The sequence below is a fragment of the Lathyrus oleraceus genome, chromosome 5 (assembly GCF_024323335.1).
Source record: "Lathyrus oleraceus cultivar Zhongwan6 chromosome 5, CAAS_Psat_ZW6_1.0, whole genome shotgun sequence".
NCBI lineage: Eukaryota > Viridiplantae > Streptophyta > Magnoliopsida > Fabales > Fabaceae > Lathyrus > Lathyrus oleraceus.
This window is the reverse complement of record NC_066583.1, coordinates 48819672-48828788: the sequence shown is the minus strand read 5'-3', so window position 1 is coordinate 48828788 and position 9117 is coordinate 48819672. Positions and strand designations below refer to the sequence as shown.

Sequence of the window (9117 nt, the reverse complement as noted above, 5' to 3'; positions counted from 1 at the left end):
CATGTTTGTGGACCCTCTTGTTGTTGATTTCATAGGCTTCATGCTCCCACCTGTGAATCCTATGATTGTGTCCTTTGGTTTGGGCCTAAATATATATTGAGTTAGTTCATTTGGTTTATTCAAAGTACATGGTTCATACTTTTCCTAGCTTCACTTGGTCAAGGTTATCCAAACCCACTCCATGCCATCGTCACTACCGTTGGTTCATGACCCATAAATGTCCAGTTAGTTCCTAGTTCGCTATGCCACCTAGCCCTTACCAAAATCTTTGCCTCAAGATTATTCAAGTTATGTTTGTGTCCTTTGAATTATGTTAATGACTCATTTGAATGACAACGCACTTCAAATCTTAAAGATGCCCAATTTGAAATATACACCCATTCACCAAGACCATTAAGATATCCACTCATCATTTAGTTCATATTAAATCCATACCATTTCAAATATCAAATTCACACAAGACTCACAAAAGGACTAAATCCATCAATTCATTCAAAACCAAGGTCATTCATTAAAAGTTCAATGCATAGCTTGTTTCGTTCAGGATACCAACGCCATTTGTTTACAAATATCCATACATAAGAAAGACACACAAAAATGAGTTAAAACCAAAGGTTGACTTTGGTCGATGGCTGACTTTTTGGTCAACTTTGACCAAAGTCAACTTAAATCGTGCTACAATCCAAGAACCCTGATCCCTCTTTTCATCCCTTCATAATCCATCCTTGGTTCATTATGATTCGTGTTGAAACCATGAGTGCATGTCAATTTCCAAAACATGTTTACATACCCAAATCACATTTGCATTTACAAACCAACATTACAATATACAAGTACTTGTTTCAAAATTCCATGTACATTAACACCATTCCATTCAAAGTCCATATATCCATTGCCTATTTCCTTAGTCATTTTCTAAATCCTAAGCAACTAATGAACTCACTAAGCAGTTAACAGTTGACACCAACAGCAAATGCAGGAAACCAAAGCTTAACGGCTACAGCAAATGCAGGAAACCAGAGCTTAACGGCTACGACAAATGCAGAGAATTCACGATAGTAGTACACCATTACTCAAAACACGCACTAGATAACAGCAACCAACACTATGCGCATCCAGCTGCAAACTGAAACACAAATAGCTTCCAAACGATGCGAACGCACGACGAGAAAACCTGCATTCCACGAACATGTCAAAAACATGAATTCAAAAGGCAACCTGCAAAATGCAACAACTCCCAAATGCGAAGCAACAATAATAATTCATGATACTCAAGTTACGAAAAATACGGTCCAGAAAGCGTAGTCATTCTTCCATGCAACTTTGAGCCCAACAGCAACCCTTGCCCGTTCCTTGATCCAACATCCATGACCTTCCTACCGGTATGACACTAAAAAATGATTTTACAACTGAGTTATTCCGACTTGAACCATGTTGTACCTATCTTCGTGTTCCTTTTCCAAACACCCTTCGAAGTCCTTCAACAATTAAACCTTAAAAAAACACAAGTAAACTTTGTTAGAAGGCCAAGATGTGGAATCGTGTGCAAAGCGTCAAAGATGTACACCATGAAGATGGAAGAAAGGATTAAAATGGAAACAGGCAAATATCCAGATCAGAATATTCCAGTCTTCATACCCGCCAACATAGCTGGAGAATAATGGTGCATTATTTTAAATCAAAGGAGAATAAGGACGTACATGAGTTAAAGTTAGAATTCACAGCAGTAACCAGTTTTTCCACAAGAAAATGAACTCACAGTTTACGGTAGAAAAAAATGCAGTGAGGCAACATGAGTTCACAACCACAACCTGCAGAAATCAAAATGTATGGTTAGAATTATATCATAAGTAATTCATACACAGGGATAATATTGGCTATGCGTGGGAAATTCGATCAAAACAATAAAACAAATACCATAACACATAAACCATTCCCTCAAAATACATGCATACAAAAAATAAAATCTACAAGATAATGACATACCAAAGTGGGCACCATCCAGAGTTAGAGGATCCAGAAATCTCATTAGCAATAGACAAACAAATTGGAGATATTCATATCTCGGTCCCCAAAAAATCAAAAGGGGAATTTTCTCCTCCAACAGAATGATTTTCTGGATTCACAAGCCATCTCACCACCAAAGGGACCACACACCGGGGTCTATAAAAGGGACGCATCCCAATCGTGAAAAGGGGACTCTATTGTTACCCTGTAGAATTCTTCCGCAAACCACACTAAAACTTGAAGATACGAAAGGTAGATCAGACCTCCTCATTGAAGCCTTGAGTTAACCGAGCTAAATCCTGGACAAATCGAACCCATCTTTAGATTATGCAGAAAAAGAAGTTGAAAGAGAAAGGAGATTGGACAAAGAGAAAGGAAGATTGAACGTTTACCTGAAAACAGACCATCTTGGTAAATTTTTGACCGATATTTTCTTTTTCCTGGCTTTTAAAGCAAGCGCATGAGCGTAATAGGTTGTGGTTTAAAATCAGATTTTGCTTTGTATACATATATGCGAGTTGAGCTTTGACTTGTTGATTCCCATATAAACTCTTTAGTGTAATGCTTCCTGTTTATGTATCGAATATTGTTCTGTTTATTATCCTGAAGATAAATTGTATTTCTAAGCTTGACAAAGTTGAGTTTGAGGTTCCGATCCGGACAACGGGTAGGAAATTAGAGGAGGATAAATGTGGATCCATGTTCAGGGTTTAAAAAAGCTTGGCTTCATGTTTGAGTTTTTGTATTTCTAAGAATGATTGTCGGTCGGTGGCCACCGCCCCTTGCCGCCAAAGAGGGGCAAAGAAGATTCAGAGAAGGGGAGATGTTTGGATGGAGTGGATTTCATTTTTGTGTGGTTGACGCGTTTCATTATGTGTTGGCGTTAATAATAGTAGCTTTTTATTATTAATTAACCACACAGTGTAATAAAGACTAGCAGTTTTTTTTCTTAATGGGCATATTAAATAATGTTGTTTAGTGGAGGTTCCCAAGCATTGTGTGTGTCCCTAGTACGGCTGGCCTCCGCTTAGAAGTTCAAATGACGCACGCGCACCATGAAAGGGGGAATTACTGACGTTTCAGATTCTTCCTCTAGCCTGGTTTTGGGCTTCACCTAAAATACGATGGGCCTCTAGGACCCGCTCGATTTGATTGGAGGAATGAGGTTTGGGCCTTAGATTTTAGGGCCTTCACACTTCCTGGATATTTAATTAGTCATATTCTCTATTTTATTTAGGAAATTGATTAGGGTGTTCATAAGTAATAATGGTGACAAAGATAATTATTTTCTTTTCTTAACTTGATTTCTTTAACTTTGTTCTAATATATTTAGTTGGAGTAATATAACTATTTAATAGGAGATTAATTATTAATATTAGCAAAAATGATTTTTTTTTTCTAAAAATCCAATCTTGGTCCAAATGTCGAGTAATCCATTTAAAACCCGATTAATTCTAATGAATTCAAAATTGAAACCTTTTAATCGACACTTTCCTCAAAACCTTTTAACTCTAACTTTGGATGAAAAGGAGTATAGTAAGCGCACGTTTTACTATCTCTCGAATATTCGAATAATTGGCGTTCGTCATATTGCTTGAATTTCGTCATTCGATTAAAATCCTATACAACAAATCCAAATCATTTTTTCCTAAATTAGATATAATGTCTAAAAACGTTATTTTATGAATATTAGAACTTTGGATGGAAAAGAGTATAGTAAGTGTTCGCTTCACTATTTCTTAAGTACTCGAACGATTGGCGTACGCCACATTGCTCGAATTCTTGTCACCCGATTAAAGCTTCAACCATACCAATTCAAATCACTTTTCTTTATCAAATATAACTTCTCAAGAATATTATCTTATAACTTAAAACCTCGGATGGCAAAAACGAATGGGAGGCGTTCGCCTCACCATCTTTCGAATAATTGAACGATTGGCGCTCGCCATATTACACAAATTGTCGACTTCCAATTAAAATCTTAACCGTACAAATTTAAAAATCATTTTCCCAAATCAAATATAATTTCTAAAGACTTTATTTTTATAATCTAAACTTTGGACGAAAAAGAGAATAGGGGCGCTCGCTTCACTATCTCTCGAACATTTGAATGATTGGCGCCCGCCATATTGCTCAAACTTTTATCCTCCGATTAAAACACTCTAAATAAACTTGGATAAAGGAATAAGTGGCGCACGCCTCATTATTCCTCGAATAAGTAAGTGGGAGGCGTTCGCCTCACTACCGTGCATATTCAATTTCCGCAAACAAACTTCTAATAATAATTTAAACGAAAAAGGAAATAAGAGGTGTTTGCCTTATTATTCCTCGAAAGAATTGAACGATTGGTGTGCACCATATTGCTCAATCTTTTGTCGTTCTTCAAAAGTATCTTAAACACATCAAATCTATCTTTCCTCGCCCTTGTGCGATCAAAACCAATCAAACAAAACATTTAACATATTAATTCAACTTGTCACCCCCGCGTGACCAAAACTCTTTTCAAAAAGAACATTATTTAATCCTTTCTAATGCGCACAAAAAACTAGTGCTTAAGCCTCCGCCGAGAGTAAACAAGCCAACGTTTAGCCTTTAGAATGCGATCTAATTATTCGTTCATTAAAAGACACCAACCAACCGTAGTTCCCTGAACTACGAATGCTCTGATTTCCTTATTGCACCATAAGGGTACGTAGGCAGGAGATTGTTAGATCTTCACGAGCACACTAATAAAAAAACCTTCCTTTTCCCCCTTCTGAGGTCCCCATCCATATCTATTATCGATCCTTAGCACTTGAAGAAAACAAGTAAAATTCAACTAACATTCAAATAGCAAATTAGACTAAAAGGTTCCCGTTGAGTACAACGGACGTGAGGGGTGTTAATACCTTCCCCTTGCGTAATCGACTCCCGAACCCGAATATGGTTGCGAAGACCATTATTCTATTTTTTCAAATGTTTTATCGATATTTTCCTATTCTTTTATTGGGATAAATAAAGTTCGGTGGCGATTATGTTCGAACATAATTTTTCTGCGACCATCGCGAGGGATCGCATTTTTCGAGATGCGATAACTTCCTCAATAAGTTTCTTCACCAATTGATAAAATTTTCCAAGGGATGCTTCACATTTCATCATCTTATGCATATATGATCCTCCATGAGTCCCAAAAGTCAATAGAATATCAACCTAGCAAGTTGGTTCATGGTGGTTGACCAGAAGAATTCAACTGATCAAAACTGGGGTTCCCTAGAGCCTATCTCCTATAATTTTTGTCATATGAAAATGATTCCAAGATCAAAGTTAGAGTAAATTACATTCCAAACAACCTTCATGTTGAGGTCTAGATCTAGTTTTTTCTTGGAAAGTCAATTTGTTTGGTGAAAGATTATAGGTCATTTTGTCTAAACCCTAATTTGGAAGTCAACTTCCCAAAGCCATAACTTGCTCAATTTTTATGAGATGAAATCCATTCAAGTTGCACAATCAAATTCAAGATATCTACTTAAACTTTGATGTTTAGAGGAAGATCAAATTCAACTTTTACATGCATGTGATATAAGGAGACATTATAGGTCATTTTGGACCAATGCCATTGAACAAGTGATTCTCCTAAACTTCTAAAATGAATAACTCCTTCATGCTAAATCCAAAAGAGGTCACATTTATGACAATTTTACAACATTGATGAAGGAACGTTTTTCATTTGAAGCTCATATAAAAAGTTAGCCAAGGTGGAAGAAGTGAACACATGGCTTGACACTTAGAAAAAAATTCGACATGTTTGATTTTCCAAACTTCCACCTCAAAATTCATGATGATCCAAGCTTCAAATAAAAACGTGTTCAACATGAAAGTTGTTCCTCTTGATCTTACCTTTCTAAAAAGTCCAGTTTCATCACATTTGGAGAAAGTATGAGTGACATGCGCATCACTTGAAGTTGGATGACCATTTGGCATAATTGAACTTGAATCTTCCATACACAAATGCATGGCTTGCTAACATGACTTCAGCAATGTTTGTACATGATTTTGGACCTGATTGAATGATCACATGGGCCTATCACACGCCCTTGCATCCATTCAAAGAAAAGTTTCTATTTTTGAAAATTTTAATCAAATATGCAAATAACAATGCCTTGGCTATAAATAGAGACCCTTGCCTTCAGAATTGCGGACCCCTGTGCGCCAACTTTGAATCCCCAGCTTCAAACCCTCTCATTCAAAGGATAATCTTGAGGATTTTCATTGGAAATCGAGTTTGAATCTCCACTGTTTTGAGATTCAAATCTCCAAGAGTCCTGCTTCCCTTTTGATTCAATTCTACTCTATCAAGCATCCAGAGCAAGGCCAAGAGCAATTGGAAGCAAGATCATGTTCATCTGAACCTGCAGTGGAGGTGACTTTCTCAATTTTTCTTTTCTTTGATTCTCACTCAATTCCCCATAATTCTTCTTGATTTTTGGTTGTCTGAAGTCCTACCAATGTATGCAACAAGATTGAGTTGATTTGAGGTCAAATCGAAGCAACTCAAATCATGATCCTTAAATTTCAACTCCCTGTATCTTTCAATATACTTGGAGTTAGGAGAAATTGAGGCCAAATTCGAGCTCCTGAGCATTTTTACTTTAAATTCAAGTCCTCTTTTTTTTATTTTGGTGATTATTGAAGGTGGGTCAGTTCGGTGAGGTCCACCAGAGAAGAAGACCGAAGTTACAGCTCCGGCAATGCGTTGGCATGTCTCAGACCATAGGATCCTTGCAATTTGTTTTAATCTCACGCGTTGGTTTTGAATACCATCCCTCCAGCGCATTGACTATAATCCATGGTGGAACGCGCGCTGAGATCCAATTGATCTGCCACCTCAATTAATAAGGGAGATCAAGTGGTCCATGTTTTTTGCTATTTTTTTATTTTCATTTTATTTGACTTATTTTCATTAATTCATATTAATTTTAATACTGATCCAAAAAATATGAGACTTTCACCAAAAAAATTTAAATAAATTCCTCTTTCATTTTCTGAATTAAAATTATTTTTTGGATCATTGTTAATATTTTTCATGATTTAATTCTTTTTGTGAACATTTTTAATTGTTTAAAAATGCTTTTAGGTTTCCAAAATTAATGAAAAAAATTCTCCAAGGTCCTTTGACCTTGTTTGACCTATGATAAATCTCATGGCCATTTATTTGGTGTTTTGATGAGGTTTTAGGATTTTGACCAACCATAATTTAATTTAATACATTTTTTAATTGATTTTAATTGTTTAATTGTAAAATAAATTATGTTGAGCTTTTGATAATAACTTGTTGAGTTTGACTTGTGTTGTTGGGACTTGGTCAAGGTTGATTTGACTTTGTTGAGTTAAAATCATTGGATTTAGGGGATTGATGAAATGTACATTTCATCTCCCAAAATGAATGAATGATTTTAATTTGATAAAAGTCCTCCTTTGACCAATTTGTGTTGATTCCGTTTTCCCTCCCTCTTCATGTCAATCCCATTCTCTCCTCATTCAATTCATGGACCTATGATATCTTTATATCCTAAGCCTAGTTGATTGAAAAATCAACATAAGTGTGGATGAGATTAGGTCCACCCCTTTTGCATTCTCTTTTAAGTGTGGTATGTTTTAGAAGTATGGTTCATCATACCATATCTCTAACATTCATTAACATTCAAATTGATATTGCCCAGTCTTAAATAGTTGTGACTTCTACATAAGTCCAATTACGATTGCTTAACATAGCGCTAAATTTTGACACAAAAGGCATAACATTTTAGTAAGTGAGATTGTAAGTCTCCCTCGTTCATGGTATTGTGTGGAAACTTGGCCTTTTTTCCTTCCTTTGGAAGATGTCTTGGTTCAAGGATCTATGCTTGTGAATAGTGGTTTGAGTGTTCTCTAAAGAATTACTTAAACAAAACAAAAGCAAAAGCAATACTAACTTCTAATCAACTAACAACTAACATTTAATTTCAAGCCATTTATTTTAATGCACTTTAAATTCAAGTCTTTATTCATTTGCCACTATTCATACCATTTAACTTGTTTATTTTAAAGCCATTTTCACTTTGCTCACTTAAGCCATATCTTTGTGATTGTATATACTTGTTTGTGTTTGTGGTCCTTTGACTTTAATGCACATAATAACAATAAAAACTCTAAAAAAGATTTGTGTGGACTGTTGGTTTTGATCTGAGACATTGGATTTAGAATTAGGCAACACTCCCTATGCAAAAGGACTTGGCCAATGCTAACTTTCATGAAACCAAGTGCTTGAGAAGTGAATTCTCATCTTAAGCAAGTGTTGAGATCCCTTTTGAGTTCATCTTCTACATGGTCTTATTGAAGATGTTACTTTGAACCTATGTCTAGTGCCTGTCTCTGAAGTCATCTGATACATGGGAGATTATAAAAAATATCATGGAGTAGTTAAGCTTAGATATGGCTATCTTTATTTGATGCCTTGCTCTTCATCTTGCTATTTATGTATTGATATTGCTTGATTCTAAAGTCCAAGGTGTCGCATTACGCGAAAAACCGGCGGGAAAACAAGATCAACAGAGCCGCCACCGTGCGTTATTTATCCCAAAAGAGGGAAAGGAAACGCTCAGAGTAAACCTGGAAAAGACATGGTCTCGCGACCAAAGAGAATGGGATCGGGAGTCGGTTATGCGAAGGGAAGGTATTAGCACCCCTACGCATCCGTCGTACTCGACGGGATCCACGCACAATAGGAAGGGAAAATGGTTGCTAAACACTGCTCATAAACGCACACACACTGGCTGAAAGAGACACAAGAAAACAAACAAGACTGAAACTGACTCGGCAGGATACCACATCCTGGGCCTACTTAGTCTATCAGGCATAGACATCAGAGTCGAAGTAGTTCGGACTGGGGAAACGACACATGCTCGCTAGGATATCGCATCCTATGCATACGTATCTCCTTGGACGAAGGAGAATCAGAGCATTCGTAGCTCGGCTGACACGCACACAAACAAACAAAGGCAAAGGCAAACGTGGAGCCCGACTGCTAATCACTGGACTTACATCAGCATCCGAACCAAAAAAACCACACTGGAACCCGAATGCCACTCGATG

General features: G+C 36.7%; 1 long non-coding RNA gene across 1 annotated transcript; it reads right to left on the bottom strand.

Annotated features, from left to right (window-relative positions):
* Positions 1-715: 715 nt before the first annotated feature.
* LOC127084470 (uncharacterized) lies at positions 716-2866 on the bottom strand. Its single transcript, XR_007788718.1, has 4 exons — positions 2400-2866; positions 1987-2306; positions 1760-1811; positions 716-1493 (listed from the first exon to the last, which is right to left on the bottom strand). It is a non-coding gene; the product is annotated as an uncharacterized LOC127084470 (long non-coding RNA).
* Positions 2867-9117: the final 6251 nt, after the last annotated feature.